General features: G+C 31.6%; 1 protein-coding gene across 2 annotated transcripts in view; it reads left to right on the top strand.

Annotated features, from left to right (window-relative positions):
• Window positions 1-18,403, top strand: part of GALNT13 (polypeptide N-acetylgalactosaminyltransferase 13) — a 577,778-nt gene that overhangs the window by 554,192 nt on the left and 5,183 nt on the right. The window lies entirely within an intron of this gene.

The raw sequence follows: 18,403 nt of genomic DNA, 5'->3' as shown, positions 1-18,403 counted from the left end.
TCAGTCCAAGTCAACTTAGTAGGTCTGTAGGAAAGGTCTGTTGCACCAGAATGAAAGTGGAATACAGGCCTTTTTAGGGCCTGCAGGAGCAATCTGAAGACTAAATCAGTGGCAGGAGTTGCAGTTTCCAGATCTTCCAAGCCACAGAAGCCAAAAATAACTTAGAAGATCAGCAAGAAAAGTCTGTTGTACCTGGATGAGAATGGAACATATTCCAGTACAGACTTTATCAGCATAGCCCTACCCCCAACAAATCAGGAACAGGCCTTGAAGCAGTTAAACTAACATCTCACACTTCATACCAAGATGAGGTCAAAAGGGGTCCAGGATTAAAACATAAAGGGTGATATCATAAGTCAATTGGGAAGGATGAAAAATTATACCTCTCAGATTTATGGAGAGAATTCATGGTCAAACAAAAGATAAAGAACATTATCAATGGAAAATGAGTCCTTTTGATAGCATTAAATTAAAAAAGCTTTTCTTTTAAAACAAAACCAATGCCACGAAATTTGAAGGAAAGCAGAATAGGGTGAGAGAGCATTTATGGAAAATTTCTATGATAAAATCGTCATTTATCAACTACATAGAGAACTGCATCAAATTTGTAAAAATGCAAGGCATTGATCAATTGATGAGTTGTCAAAGAGTAGGAACAGACAGTTTTCAGAAGAAAAAATAAAAGCGTGATATAAGAAAAAAATGCTTTAAATCATTATTGGTTAGAGAAATACAAATTAAAACAATTATGAGGCATCATCCTACATTTATCAGTGTTGCCAGAAGGAAGAAGGATTCTAAAATATAATCAAAAGTTTGAAAAACTGTGACCTTCGACAAAGAAATAGCACTGTTAGATCTATATTCCAAAGAGAACAAAGAAAAATAAAAATGAACAGTATGTATGAAAATATTTATAAGAGCTCTTTTTGTGTTATGATCAACAACAGCAAAAAAAAAAAAAAATTGAGGAGTACCCATCACTTGGGGACTGGATTAAGTTGTGGTATTTATTCATGGCTAAATACTAACATTATTGTACTGTAAGAAATGATGAGCAGAATGCTTTCAGAAAAACCTGGTAAGACTTATCTGAACTTATGCAAAATGCAGTGATCAGGCCAAAAATATTGTGCACAGTAACCACAATATAGTATGATGATCAGCTGCAAATGAATCAGCTCTTCTGATCATTACAATGATCCCAGACAATCCCAAAGGATTTAGAATGAAAAATACTATATCCACCTCCAGAGAAAAGGAGTTAAAAATTTCTTTATTTTCTCTGTTTTTTCTTATGTTTTTTTTTCTTTGATATACCTACTTTGGAAATATGTTTTTCAGAATTTCATGTTTTAATTATATCAATTTTTTTTTGTCATCTCAGGGAACTGGCAAAGTGGTGAAGTAAAGAAAAAAAATTGGAACTTAATTGTTTTTTTTAAGTGAAACTACAAAATATTTATATGTAATTGAGAAAAAATAAAATAAGGAAAAAGTAAAATTTTTCAAAACACTTTCCTCATATACCACTAAACTAGCTAGTTCAGTTTTCTTCATTTTCCTCATTTTATAGATAAGGAGACTGAAACTGAACAGTTGAATGATGTTACTAGAATTATATAATTGCTAAATATTGGAACTAGTTTTAAGCTAAATCCTATGATTAAAGTTAAATGTTCTATCTGATGTAGACATCCTGGAACCAAATCATTCTTTTTATGCCAGGAAAATAACATTTCCATAAGTTCTTTCAGAAATCATATAAAATAAGTATTTAATGATAGCAGGGACTTTGGTATTAATGTGACATTTACTGAGGAAAAAGTATGTTTTAAGGAAGAAGATATATATATATATATATAATATTAATAAGATAAATCTTACACAATAAATAATTACATATAGAAGATTCATGTGGAATCTATTCCACCTTGAAATGAGAGAACTGAAGTATTCATGTTCTATACTTTTGAAAATACTAAGCATAGTTTTAATGGTTTTGACCTTTGAATATACTTAGTAAAATAACAACACAAAAATATTAGCAGACTAATATATTATGAGAATCTATATTTTTAAAATGTTTTATATATCTTATCTCATTTGATTCTCACAACAACTTTGCATAGTAAATGGCACCATAATACTCCTCATATCTTCTTTTATATTCAAATTTATTGTGTAATATATGCTGATATTATAATTGATCGTTGTTGATTTATTTATATTTGTTCTAGAGTATTCAAATTGGTTGTGCTAATACAATATTATAAATGAATTTTAGACTTATGGTTGCTTTATAAGATTTATTTGTAACTACTAAGCATGTGAGGGTATTCTGTATCATGGGACAGATAACTGTCTATCGCATTAAGGGTGGATATCCTACTTTGTCATTCCTGATTGCCATGAACTTAATATCTCCCAATAACAACTCAGATCTTTGAAAGCAAATTTATATTCAATTTTATTTTAATGTCTCTAGAATATCTTCCTTATAATAGGTCCATAATAACAATTTGTTGATCTGATGGGTAGTAACAAAGAGCAATTCCTCATGCACTAAAATCTGGTTCATGAATTCTGAATTGTAAATCTGTTTAAATTTTCAGATAGAAATTAAAAGCATTCATATTAGTCTCCTAATGTCCATATATGCATTATAATAACAATACTAATGGAAAGTAGGCTGAATATAAAGCTAGAGGACAAATATTCAAATGTCTTCTTTGCTACTTACTACTTACTTGTGTGAGCTTGAATAAATCTCCAAACCCCTCTGGGCATTAATTTCATCATCAGTAAAATTAGGGATTATTATATGAACTCCAAGGTGCTATCTAGCTCTGAAACTGTAGTCCTATGCTTCTAAGGTTACTAAAAACTGAAGTTCAAAAGTAACAATTGTGGAGGCATTGATATTGTCAACAAAAAAATCCTTTTTAACCATTGTATGAAAGATATGTAGGTGTCAATACTCTCAATTTCATCTTTTGCTGTTTTCCAAGCAGTCTAGTTCTTTAAAAGATATTTATGAGCCATTTTCTGCTCTTTATGTGCACAAATAGGGTGTTCACAATTGAATACATAATTTGGATTCCAACCTCCTTTCAGGCCCAGGCCTTTGCTTTGTTTCCAAAAGGAATATGCTCAACTATGCACCTTTTGGCTCTTCATGAATAAACTGCTTCCATATTTATTTTGTAGTAACAATAAAGATGCCAATAGACTTTATTATCCAGTCATTACACAGCCAAAACCTTCCTCTACAGGCTTTTTTTCCACTTAAAGGATGATATCTTGATGCCTCATTTAAGATAAGGAGAGAATGTATATTCACAATTTCAGAAACTTACTGGCATTGATAAACATTTAATGATCACAGAATCACAAGCACCCTTAGTTTGTGTTTCCATCTTGCTAGAAAAAGATGAAAACTAAAAAGTTATATTAAAATTGTGTTTTTTCTTCTAAACATCCACATTATTAACTATGTTTTTTATTTCAATGTGTATTTGGTAAATGTAGACACAATTTCAAATGCCAAACATCATAAACCATTTGGAAACAATCGCAATTTTATCATATTACAAAAATTGGTTATATAAGATCTGCTTCTCATATTTCCCCTCTACCTGTCTGGCTTTGTAGCTCTATGCATGAACCTTCACATAATATTGTCTTTATTACAATATTTAAAGAAATGTTAAAAAAAAAAAAGACATCTTGTATATAGCCTCCACTAAAAAAGAATTTATTAAATAGTTAGTAGCTGCAAGAGAAGTTGTAGTCACTAATTAAAAACCATCCTGAGAGCCAAAAGTTTAATTTTCCATTTAACGAATTTCATCAAGTCCTTTGTTTTGTTGTCATGTATATTTTTACTTAGAGTCAAAAATCCAATTAATTTAGGATAATGAAATCATGACTTTTATTTTTCTTGCTTTCATCCCAGTAAAGTGTTATTTTTACTTTCTAAAATTGCCTAATAAGGAAGTTCCTATGCCAACAATAGGCAGATTCCCCCTGGTGAAGCTCTTTGTAAATGAAATTTGAAAACTGAAAAATAGAAAGAACTTTAGAGATTATCCCAGTCTCAATTTGGAAAGTTCAATAGCATAGAGGACAAAATGCCAGGTCTGGAGTTAGGAAGATGTGAGTTCAAATTTTACTTCAGACACTTACTAGCTGTGTAATCCTGGGCAAGTCACTTAACCCTGTTTGCATCCATTTCTTCATCTGTAAAAAGAGTTGGAGAAAGAAATGGCAAACCACTGCAGTGTCTTTCCCAAGAAAATTCCAAATAGGATTATTCAGAAAACTGAACAAAAAATCCCAATGTCTCTATTCTCCATGTGGAGTTGTGGTTTAGAAAGTAGAGTCAATAAGTTGTGGGGCATGTTTGAGAATGCAGATTTTCTATGCAATCCTTAAGTCCAGATGAATCTAGCAGAGGTTTGAACTGTAGTCAGCAACACACTTAAGTATGGCCCACTAGATTAAAATGTAAGTGGGAAATATTTGCAAATTAAATGAAAATATATAATTTTAGGGCATTATCAGTGTTCCTAAATTTTCTACGTTAATTGACACCTGCAGGAATCAATTATTCATTGTTCAATAATCCCTCTTTCTATTTAAATTTGATAACAGTACACTAGGCTATTCAATTATGTCAATGAAAATATGGTACCAGAAATGAAAATGCCCCCAGGGACAACTTTGTTTTCCTTAGCATAGCAATTGTTTTGATGCTCTGCCAATAAAACCATTCTTTGGACTTTGAATTCTTTTTGGTTGTACTGTATATTGATACAACTCCATCCTACAACATTGCAGATTATAACTTTTTTTTTTGGACCTTTTTATCAATATGAGTGAGTGTATAATGTAGAGCTTAGAGTGTCAACTTCACAATCAAGAACACATGTACTCAGTGGCCGCTTCTAACACATATTATTTGTGTAACTTGATAAATAACTTCATTTCTCACTGTATTAGGCAACCCTCTTAGACTATAAGTGCTGATCTGGGAGAGTTTCCTCAACTGGGAGTTCCCCATACTGATAAAATCAAAACTTCTCCCACCTCAAGAGAGAGAAAAAGAGAGAGAGAGAGAGAGAGAGAGAGAGAGAGAGAGAGAGAGAGAAAGAGAGAGAGAGAGAGAGAGAGAGAGAGAGAGAGAGAGAGAGGATTGTTATTTAGATATACTCTTAATCATACTTTGCTATTAGATATTGTTCTATTGAAATTAACTAATACTTCTTTGTTTACAGATACATATAACTATGATTAGTATTAAAATTTATTTTATTCTATCCAGTAAAATTATTACATGTTATCATAGGATTTTTTTGTTACTGTTTTATACTTTATTTTATCATCATTTATTCTTTCTTCCTTTTGTCATGTAGACCCACACAATTCTTCACATAATCACCCAAGGTTGTCTCACAGTGAGCAAACTAATTGATGGCTCCCAAGGTACCACAGTGGAAATGTGTAATGGTAGTTCTTTACAAATGTGGATGCTAAGAAATTATACACTACTGGAAGTTTTGAGAAAAGTTTTTTACAATCCTCTTGATTACAAACTCTAGGTTAGTATTGTAGGCTACATTAAATAATGTATAATTTAAAATTATGTTTGACTGTCTTATGCAATTTCACAAAATTTGGGATTAGAGAAAAGTCTTTATTTTGGGATTTTTTTCTGATTTCTGTTTGGTACCTCTAAAATTTTCATTTATTTAGCAGTAGTACATTATTTGTTGGTGATTTAACTATTATAAGAAAAATTATTTCCCAGTTTTATTATCTATAATTTTATACATGAATGTGAAGCATAATTGAAACATTTTGTCGTTATACAAGATTGTTTCTGGAAGATGACAGATGTTTTGTGGTTGGTTACCTTTGTGTGTGTGTGTGTGTGTGTGTGTTTTTTAATCAGGACCCGTAATTTAATCACTATGGGGGATTTCAGATGAAGAATTTCCTTCACAAAAGCAGACTGCTACCTTCTTTTCAGATTATATTCTTGGAGATAAGAAATTGAGTGACTTGGTCATGACCATTAAGCTAATATTAATCCAAGGCAGTGCTTGAACACATGATATCCCAGTGTTATCTAATGAAGATTAAAATATAATTTTAAAATGTTTAGCAAAATATGTAAAAGTACAATTAAAATAGATATTAACTTGTTTTTTTTCTAACTCAGTATGAAGTCAAACATTTCAGTTCTTTTTTAGTTTGACACCCTTGTACTACACCATCCTATCTTCTCTCTCTATCAAAACAAAATTTCATCTCAAAACTAAAAAGTTCCATTAAATTTCTTAATGCTTTATCTGTATAACCCTAAACATCTGGATATTTGGAAACATTAAAATCTTTTTTTTTTTCTACTTACTTTCCTGAAAAAAAAAAGAGAATGAATACTTTAAAAGTGTTTGACAAGTCCTTTTTTTTACATGCTAAACACTGTGCTGAGATATAATAATACAAAACAAAAGCAAAATACTCTCTATCCTTATAAAACTTACATTTTAATATGAAGAGAAAAAATATATAAAAGAAAGTTGAGGCCATTAAAGTGTTTTTTGTTTGGGAAGAAATTATTTGTTTTCATGCAGACTCATCCTAGAGATTACAGGAAGTTTATAATGATTATTTTAAAATGTGAATATTTAGATATGAGCATAATTAAATTTTGACTATATTGTATTTTCTATATTTCTTAAATGTAAAAATGAATAATTTGTCTGCATTCTTTCATGATTCACTAGCTGATGTAGAAAACTATACTCAAAAGTGGTGTCAAAAGAGTTTGATAAAACAGTTTTTTTTTCTGTATTGTTTCATGTCTATGCTATGATTTATTAGTATCTTAAAAAAAAACAAAACACCATTCCTGGCTATGATGTCTGGTTCAATTGAATGACTGCTTTAATTTCCTATATCTGGGTTATATTTATTGGTAATAATTATACCACAATATTGTTTTTGCAAGAGATTCTTTTGATTCTAATACTATTTTTATAGACTTGGGATAACATACTAATTATGTTTTTTTTTGTTTTTTTTAGGAAATAGGTTTAGTTTCATTTTATTTTTCATTTTCACTGAGTGACATATGCTTTTGACTGCAACATATATCTATTAAGTGGAAATATGTTTCCCATGACTGCACATGTATAACATGTCATATTGCTTGTCTTTTCAATGAGAAAGAGGGGGAGAAAGAGACGGGAACACAGTTTTAGTAAATTAATGTTAAAAGTTGATTTTTATGTAACAGAAAAAATAAAAAATAAAATTTAAATATATATATATATATATATATATATATATATATATATATACATATATATATTTAATAGAGAGTAAACAAATTTAATTTGTGGCAACGCCACTAAAAATTTCTATAATAGGCACTAAGAAAATGAGAATAAAGTGAAAAAATCAATTCCTTTAAAGGGCTTATAATCTCCTTGGAGTATACAATATAGACAATCATTAATAATAAAATGTAATAGCAGGACAAAGAATTAATAACATGAGGGATTGAGGGCTGGTTAGATAGTTACTTGAATTGAGTCTTAAAAGAAAGCAAGAATTCTAAGAGGTGACAGAAAGTAGTAAAACATATTTTGCCTAAAGGGGATCCTTAACATTAAAGGAATGTTTCTGGAATAAAATGTGTAAAATACATGTTTTCACCTGAACTAGTGGACAGATGATCAAACTAAAAGATTATTTGATTATACTAAAAAATGATAATGGAAGCTATTTTGGGGGTTAAAATTAAAGATCAGTTACAGTTGTTATATAAAGAAATTATTTACTATATTAAAGGAACATTAATGTAAGGTAAACAGTCAATAGAATAATCTCTAAACCAGCTTTGAGAGATTAGCTTTCTGCAATTCATTTAAGGTATATGCAAAAACAAGTACTTTCAGCAATATAAACCAAGACCCTTTGTTAATAACTAATTGTTTTATTTCCCCCCTGACAAAACAAAGAATTCTAGTTTTGTTTTCAATGGTACAGTTAAACTCTCTTAAAGACTAGCAAGTTTTTCATCAAGGACAGAGACTTTTTATTATTATTATAGCTTTTTATTTACAAGATATATGCATGGGTAATTTTTTAGCATTGACCCTTGCAAAACCTTCTGTTCCAACTTTTCTCCTCCTTCCCCCCACCCCCTTCCCTTTTTCTTCTCACCCCCTCCCCCAGATAGCAGGTAGAATAATACATGTAAAATATGTTAAAGTATATGTTAAATACAATATATGTATACATATCCATACAGTTATTTTGCTGCACAAGAAGAATCAGACTTTGAAATAAGGTAAAATTATCCTGAGAAGGAAATCAAAAATGCAAGTGGATAAAAACAGAGAAATAGGAAATGCTATGTAGTAGTTCACCCTCATTTCCCAGAGTTATTTTGCTGGGTGTAGCTGGTTCTATTCATTATTGAACAAATGGAACTGTTTGGTTCATCTCATTGTTGAAGAGAGCCACATTCATCAGAAATTGATCATCATATAGTATGAGACAGAAACTTCTATAGGAGCAGAGTAACACTTTATGAAGTGTCCCATACCATATGAAAATATTCTATTCCACAGCAACGTTAATACAGCTTCTGCTATAAAAGAAGTCCCTTGCCCTATCTATGCTTCTACCCTATCAAGATAACTATTTCATCATCTACCAGGTCCTAGAACTGGAAGAAATATCTGAACAGAGATTGTCTTGTGAAAATAGAAAAACATATATGATTGTGACATTTTTCATCGTTAGTATTTGTTCCTTGGCACATATACCTGAGAGGTTAAGCTAGATTTTTCCAGTATAAAGGAGTATAGAGTTGAAAATATAATAAAATGAGTGAATTAATCCCCAATGTTTCTCATGTGCAAATTTGCAAAAACAGACACCACTATATCCAAAATGAAACTTGGATAAATGCTACATAGTTAGTTTTGATACTGATGGGTTGTACCTTCTAGGAGAAATATAACAGTGATTCTGAGACCCCTTGACCTTAGCTTATGAGCATTATTGTTCTAATAATCTCTTTGTCAATGATCCTAAAGTCTCCTGTCCTTAGAAATATTATAATATAGTCTCACAAACATTGCTGACTGTCAAATAATCTGTTGATCAGGGATAACAGGGTTTCTGAAACAAATGGTGAGGTGCTTATCAGACTATTCCTCAACCCTACTTCTAAACCATAAAATTCAATATTGATGTGCATACCACTCCTCACTTCTACCTCTAAGCCATAAAATTAGCATATCAGTGACTGAAGAACCAGATCTTTCTGTCTACTCCTATAAATCTGTCTTCTTGCTCCTGGTTCTTTGCTAAATTGTTTTGGAACTTAGCTCATTTATAAGTGGTGTTACAATTATAATACATTTTGCCCCTTGACTTGGAGATGGGTTCAAGCTTGCAAAATTTTTTGAAACACCTAGAAACACTAGTCTGCAATCCCAATATATTGGGGTCTTCTTTCTATCTCAACAATACCTCTAGTATAACTTCCTATCTTTAGCTGAATATATTTTGTGTGTGTGTGTGTGTGTGTGTGTGTGTGTGTGTTTACTGAGTCACCATAGAAGATTAGGTATTATCTACAAAACTAGGCTGAAGTGGGTGGGGCCTATGTAAATATACATAGACACATAAAATAGAAACATGCATACATACACACATATATGTATTGTGTGTATGTGCACATATAGTATGTGTGTGTGTGTATAGATATTATATATAGAGAGACAGTGTTTGTGTGTGTGAGAAAGAGAGAGAGAGAGAGAACTGCATAAATATATAAATCTCAGGGCAAGTCTTAGGTTGAAGATTTGTCTAAGGATTCTTCTGCAATGGTAGGTATTAACTGAGGAAAAGATGGGAATAGGCAGTAAAATCAGAAAAAATTAAGGCTTATATTTCAACCTTGTCCTGCCAATATCAAAACTATTCTTCTGGTATTGTATTTGCCTTTATTTATCAAAAACTCTCACCACTAGAAATATCTTGCACCTACTAAAAAATGTAGTGGCATATTTTACATGATGACCAAAATGATACCAAACATAAGAGAAGCTTGAAAAAGCTTGGTAGATATTGTTCAACTAAAATTCCTTTATGAGTGGGTTTTTTGAAATGTAGTTCATGGGGGGTGGGGGGTGGAGCCAAGATAGTGGAGAGTAGACATGTCTCTATCTGAGCTCCTCCGAACTTCTCTCAAATCAACAGTAGATTAGGCCTCTGGACTGATTTTGTAGTGAAACGACCCATAAGTATTTAGAGTACAACAAATTTCCTTAAGAAGATACTTTGGAAGAACTTCAGAAAAGGTCTGTTTCAATTGGGTAGGGGGACAGGCTGCCGAGCCCAGACAGTAGTGCAGAGAGTCAGGGGCAAGGAACTAGCTAATGACTATAGTAATCTAGTGTTTGACAACCCCAGAGACCCCAGCTTTTGGGGTGTTTGACAAAAACTTCTGGGAAAGTTGGACATAGTATGGCAGAAACTAAACATTGACTCATACCTAACACCATATACCAAGATAACATTGAAATGGGTTCATTATTTTTCATAAAGAATAATATGATAAGCAATTTAGAAGAAAACAGGAGAGTTTACACCTCAGATATGTGGAGAAGGAAGGAATTTATGAACAAAGAAGAACTGGTGCTTATTATTGAACATAAAATAAATAATTTTGATTATATTAAGTTAAAAAGTTTTTGTATAAACAAAAGTAATGCAGACAAAATTAGAAGGGAAGCAATAAATTGGAAAACATTTTTGCATTCAAGGATTCTGGTAAAGGCCACATTTCTTAGAGAACTGACTCAAATTTCTAAAAATTCAAGCTCAATTGATAAATTGCTCAAATGATATGAACAGACAATTTTCCTGTGAAGAAGTTGAAACCATGTCTAGTCATATGAAAAGGTGCTTTAAATCACTATTGATCAGAGAAAGGCAAATTAATTCAAGTCTAAAATACCACTACACACCACTCAGATTGACTAAGATGACAGGAAAAGGTAATGATGAATGTTAAAGGGGATGTGGGAAAACTGGGACTCTAATACACTGTTGGTGGTGGTGTGAATTGATCCAATCATTCTAGACAGCAATTTTAAACTATGTCCAAGGGATATCAAATTATGTATACTCTTTGTTCCAGCAATGTTTGTACAGGGTTTATATTCCAAAGATTCTTAAAGGAGGAAAAAGGACTCACATGTGCAAAAATGTGGCAGCTCTTTTTTTTAGTGGCAAGAAACTAGAAACTGAGTGGATGCCCATCAGCTAGAGAATGAGTTGAATAAGTTACTATATATGAATGTTATGAAATATTATTGTTCTGTAAGAAATGATCAGCAGAATGATTTCAGAGAAGTCTTATATGACCTGATGCTAAGTGAAATGAGCAAAACCAGGAGATTATAATACATCACAATGACAAGATTTTATGATGATCCACTCTGACAGACATGGCTCTTCTCAATAATGTGATGATTCAAACCACTTCAAATGATGTTGTGATGAGAACCATCGACACCCAGAGAGAAGACAGTGGGAACTGTGACTGGATCACAACATAGCATTTTTACTTCTGTTGTTGTTTGCTTGAATTTTTTTCTCATTTGTTTTTCCTTTTTGATATGATTTTCTTGTGTAGCAAGATAATTATATAAATATGTATTCCTATATCAGATTTACATATATTTTTACTTTGTTTAACATATATTGGGTTACTTGCTATATCAAGGAAGGGGTGAGGGGAAAGGGAGAAAAACTGTAACACAAGGTTTTGCAAGGATCAATGTTAAAAAATTATCCTTGCATATGTTTTGAAAATAAAAAGCTTCAATAAAAAAATAAAAATTAAAATATATAGAGAACTGACTGAAATTTATGAAAATTCAAGCCATTTTCCAATTTCTAAATTATGAAAGAATATGAACAATTTTTAGATAAAAAAATTAAAACCATTTCTAATCATATGAAAAGGTGTTCTAAATCACTATTGATCAGAAAAATGCAAATTAAGACAACTCTGAGATACCACTAACATCTCTCAGACTGGCTTAGATGACAGGAAAAGATGATGACAAATGTTGGACGGATGTGAGAAAATTGAGACGCTAATGCATTGTTAGTAAAGTTGTGAACTAATCTAAGCATTCTGGACAGCAATTTGGAATGATGCCCAAAGAGCTCTCAAAATGTGCATACCTTTTGTTTCAGCAGTGTTTCTACTGGGCTTATTTCCCAAAGAGATCTTAAACGAGGGAAAAAGACCCACATGTGCAAAAATGTTTATGGCAATCTTTGCTGTAGTGGCAAGAAACTGGAAATCGAGTGAATGCCCATCAGTTGGAAAATGAATAATAAGTTATGGTATATGAATGTTATGGAATATTATTGTTCTATAAAAAATGATCAGCAGGATGATTTCAGAGAAGGCTGGAGAGACTTACATGAACTGATGCTAAGTGAAATGAGCAGAACCAGGAGATCATAGTGCACAGTAATAACAATATTATATGATGATCAGTTCTAATGGAGATGGTTCTTTTCAACAATGAGATGACTCAGGACAGTTCCAACGATGTGTGATGAAAAGAGCCATCTATATCCGGAGAGAGGACTGTAGGAACTGAATATGGCTCACAGAATAGCATTTTCACTCTTTTTGTTGCTGTTTGCTTGCATTTCATTTTCTTTCTCATTTTTTTCTTTTTGATCTGATTTTTCTTATGTATCAAAATAATGGTATAAATATGTATGCATATTTGAATACATATTCAAATTTGAATTTAACATATATTTCTACTATGTTTAACATATTAGACTACTTGCCCTCTCAGGGATGGGGTGGAGGAAAAGGGGAGAAAAAAATGAAACACAAGTTTTTTTCAAGGATCAATGTTGAAAAATTATCCATACATGGTACTGATACCTAAACCACATACGTTGAAAACAGAGAAAGAAAATTATAGACCAATCTCCCTAATGAATATTGATGCTAAAATCTTAAATAAGATATTAGCAAAAAGACTACAGAAAATCATCCCCAGGATAATACACCATGATCACATAGGATTTGTACCAGGAATGCAGGGCTGGTTCAATATTAGGAAAACTATCAGTATAATTGGCCATATTAATAACCAAATTAACATAAATCATATGATCATCTCAATAGATGCTGAAAAAGCATTTGATAAAATCCAAAATCCATTCCTCTTAAAAACACTTGAGAGTATAGGAATAAATGGACTTTTCCTTAAAATAATCAGTAGCATTTTTTTAAAACCATCAGTAAGCATCATATGTAATGGGGAAAAACTGCAACCATTCCCAATAAGATTAGGAGTCAAACAAGGTTGCCCACTATCACCACTACTATTCAATATTGTATTAGAAATGCTAGCTTTGGCAATAAGAGTTGAGAAAGAGATTAAAGGAATTAGAGTAGGCAATGAGGAAACTAATTATCACTCTTTACTGATGATATGATGGTAAACTTAGAGAACCCCAGAGATTCTACTAAAAAGTTATTAGAAATATTCCACAACTTTAGCAAAGTTGCAGGATATAAAATAAACCCACGCAAGACATTAGTATTCTTATATATCACTAACAAAATCCAACAGTTAGAGTTACAAAGGGAAATTCCATTTAAAGTAACTACTGATAGTATAAAATACTTAGGAATTTATCTGCCAAAGGAAAATCAGAAACTTTATGAAAAAAACTACAAACACTTTCCACAAAAATCAAGTCTGATCTAACCAATTGGAAAAATATTAAATGCTTTTGGAAAGGGCAAGAAAATATAATAAAGATGACAATACTACCTAAACTAATCTATTTGTTTAGTGCTATACCAATCAGACTCCCAAAAAACTATTTTAAAGACCTAGAAAAAAATAACAACAAAGTTCATATGGAAAAATAAGGTCAAGAATTTCAAGGGAATTAATGAAAAAAAAATCAAATGAAGGTGGCCTAGCTATACCAGATTTAAAATTATATTATAAAGCAGCTGTTACCAAAACCATTTGGTATTGGCTAAGAAATACATTAGTGGGTCAGTGGAATAGGTTAGTTCTAAGGATAAAACAATCAATAACCTAAATACTCTAGTGTCTGACAAACCCAAAGACCCCAGCTTTTGGCATGAGAACTCACTGACTGACAAAAATTGTTGGGGAAATTGGAAACAAGTATGGCAGAAACTAGGCATTGACCCACCCACATTTAACACTGTACACAAAGATAAGGTCAAAATGGGTTCATGACCTAGGCATAAAGAATGAGTTTATAAATAAATTAGATGAACACAGGATAGTTTAACTCTCAGACCTGTGGAAGAGGAAGGAATTTATGACCAAAGAAGAACTACAGATCATTACTGATCACAAACTAGAAAATTTTGATTATATCAAATTGAAAAATTTTTTGTAGAAACAAAACTAATGCAGAAAGATTAGAAGGGAAGCAATAAACTGGGAAAACATTTTTGCAGACAAAGGTTCTGATAAAGGCCTCATTTCCAAAATATATATAGAATTGATTCTAATTTATAAGAAATCAAGCCATCTTGCAACTAAAAATGCTAGAAAAGGGACAAATTGAAAACCCCCAGTCAAACACTAAACTTGAAATTCTAAAAATAAAAGGAGAGATCAATAAAATTGAAAGTAAAAAAAAAACTATTGAATTAATTAATAAAACTAAAAGTTGGTTCTATGAAAAAACCAACAAAACAGACAAATCCTTAGTAAATCTGATATGAAAAAAAGGAAAGAGGAAAATCAAATTGTTAGTCTTAAAAATGAAAAGGGAGAACTCACCACTCACAAAGAGGAAAGTAGAGAGATAATTAGGAATTACTTTGCCCAACTTTATGCCAATAAATTTGACAAATTAAATGAAATGAAAGAATACCTTCAAAAATATAGCCTGCCCAGATTAACAGAGGAAGAAGTAAATATCCTAAACAGTCCCATCTTAGAAAAAGAAATAGAACAAGCTATTAACCAACTCCCTAAGAAAAAATCCCCAGGACCAGATGGATTTACATATGAATCCTAACAAACATTTAAAGAACAATTAACTCCAATGCTATATAAACTATTTGAAAAAATAGGGACTGAAGGAGTCCTGCCAAACTCCTTTTATGACACGGACATGGTACTGATACCTAAACCAGGTAGGCTGAAAACACAGAAAGAAAATTATAGACCAATCTCCCTAATGAATATTGATGCTAATATCTTAAACAAAATATTATCAAAAAGATTACAGAAAATCATCCCCAGGATAATACACTATGACCAAGTAGGATTTATACCAGGAAAGCAGGGCTGGTTCAATATTAGGAAAACTATCAGCATAATTGACTACATCAATAAGCAAACTAACAAAAACCATATGATCATCCCAATAGATGCAGAAAAAGCATTTGATAAAATCCAACATCCATTCCTAATAAAAACATGCGAGAATAGGAATAAATGGACTTTTACTTAAAATAGTCAGGAGCATATATTTAAAACTGTCAGTAAGCATTATATGCAATGGGGAAAAATTGGAACCTTTCCCAGTAAGATCTGGAGTGAAGAAGGTTGCCCATTGTCACCATTATTATTCAATATTGTATTAGAAACACTAGCCTGGGCAATAAGAGTCAAGGAAGAGATTAAAGGAATCAGAATATGCAATGAGGAAACCAAACTATCATTCTTTGCAGATGATATGATGGTATACTTAGAGAATCCCAGAGATTCTACTAAAAAGCTGTTAGAAATAATTCATAACTTTAGCAAAGTTGCAGGTCATAAAATAAATCCCCATAAATTCTCAGCATTTTTATACATCACCAACAAAATCCAACAGCAAGAAATACAAAGAGAAATTCCACTCAAAATAACTGTTGACAGCATAAAATATTTGGGAATCTATCTACCAAAGGAAAGTCAGGAATTATATGAGCAAAATTACAAAAACTTTTCATGCAAATAATGTCATATTAAATAATTGGAAAAATAATAAGTGCTCTTGGATAGGCCGAGCGAATATAATAAAGATGGCAATACTCCCTAAACTAATCTATTTATTTAGTGCTATACCAATCAGACTTCCAAGAAAATATTTTAATGATCTAGAAAAAATAACAACAAAATTCATATGGAATAATAAAAGGTCGAGAATCAAATGAAGGTGGCCTAGCCATACCTGATCTAAAACTATATTATAAAGCAGCAGTCACCAAAACCATTTGGTATTGGCTAAGAAATAGATTAGTTGATCAGTGGAACAGGTTAGGTTCACAAGACAGAATAGTCAACTATAGCAATCTAGTGTTTGACAAACCGAAAGATCCTAACTTTTGGGATAAGAATTCATTATTTGACAAAAACTGCTGGGATAACTGGAAACTAGTACGGCAGAAATTAGGCACATACTCACACTTAACACCATATACCAAAATAAGATCAAAATGGGTCCATGATTTAGGCATAAAGAACGCGATTATAAATAAATTAGAGGAACATAGGATAGTTTATCTCTCAGACTTGTGGAGAAGACCACAAAATATACCAAAGATGAACTAAGTGACCATTATTGATCACAAAATTGAAAATTTTAATTACATCAAATTAAAAAGCTTTTGTACAAATAAAACTAATGCAAACAAGATTAGAAGGGAAGCAACAAACTGGGAAAATATCTTCACAGTTAAAGGTTCTGATAAAGGCCTCATTTCCAAAATATATAGAGAATTGACTATAATTTATAAGAAACCAAGCCATTCTCCAATTGATAAATGGTCAAAGGATATGAACAGACAATTCTCAGACAAAGAAATTGAAACTATTTCTACCCATATGAAAAGATGCTCCAAGTCATTATTAATCAGAGAAATGCAAATTAAGACAACCCTGAGATACCACTACATACTTGTCAGACTGGCTAGAATGACAGGGAAAGATAATGCGGAATGTTGGAGAGGATGTGGGAAAACAGGGACATTAATACATTGGTGGTGGAATTGTGAATGCATCCAGCCATTCTGGAGAGCAATTTGGAACTATGCTCAAAAAGCTATCAAACTGTGCATATCCTTTGACCTGGCAGTGTTAGTATTGGGCTTATATCCCAAAGAGAAGGAAATGGCACCTGTTTGTGCAAGAATGTTTGTGGTATGAATATATAATATGAATATTATGAATATTATATATTATGAATATAATATGAATATTATAGAATATTATTGTTCGGTAAGAAATGACCAACAGGATGATTTCAGAAAGGCCTGGAGAGACTTACACGAACTCATGCTGAGTGAAATGAGCAGGACCAGGAGATCATTATATACTTCAACAACAATACTATATGATGATCAGTTCTGATGGACCTGGCCATCTTCAGCAATGAGATGAACCAAATCAGTTCCAATTAAGCAGTAATGAATCGAACCAGATATACCCAGAGAAAGAACCCTGGGAGATGAATAAGAACTTTCATTCCCAATCCCTATATTTTTGCCTGCCTGCATTTTTTTTTTATTTCCTTCACAGGCTAATTGTACAATATTTCAGAGTCTGATTCTTTTTATATAGCAAAATAACAGTTTGGACATGTATACATATTTTGTATTTAACTTATACTTTAATATATTTAATATGTATTGGTTATCCTGTCTTCTAGGGGAAGCAGTGGGGGGAAGGAGGGGAAAAATTGGAACAAAAAGTTTGGCAATTGTCAATGCTGTAAAATTACCCATGCATATAACTTGTAAATAAAAAGCTATAATAAAAAAAAAGAAAAATGATCCATGCATATGTTTTGAAAATAAAAAAGCACTTTAATTAATAATAATATGTTGTTCACATTCTCTATAGTTATAATTTTAATCTTCTATTGGATATCCTAATGCACACAAGCACACAAACATTTTTATACATATATATAAATATGCATATATATTTAAATGCAGATAAAAATGATAAAAATCTATCAGTTGATTTCGTTTCATCTTCATTTCATTCACCTTCATTTGTATAATCCTTCAGTGTTTTACAACATAAAACCACATGCTTTATTTCAGTTTAATCTTGGCACAAATATTTGAGGTAAGGTATAAAGTAAGGATGTATTATTAGCCTTATTTTATAGAAGAAGAACTAGAGAAATTGGTTGACCTCTCTAAAGTCATGCAGCTAGTGATAATAATGAAGTTTATCAGTATTATCAAATAAAGTATATCACTTTTGTTATATACTTTATATATCACACCTCTCTTAAGACTCTTTGAGGTAATATAATTAATATTAAC

The sequence above is a fragment of the Sarcophilus harrisii genome, chromosome 3, assembly GCF_902635505.1.
Source record: "Sarcophilus harrisii chromosome 3, mSarHar1.11, whole genome shotgun sequence".
In the NCBI taxonomy this organism is placed as follows: Eukaryota; Metazoa; Chordata; class Mammalia; order Dasyuromorphia; family Dasyuridae; genus Sarcophilus; species Sarcophilus harrisii.
Note: the sequence above shows the minus strand (reverse complement) of the source record. Positions and strands in the feature narration are given on the sequence as shown.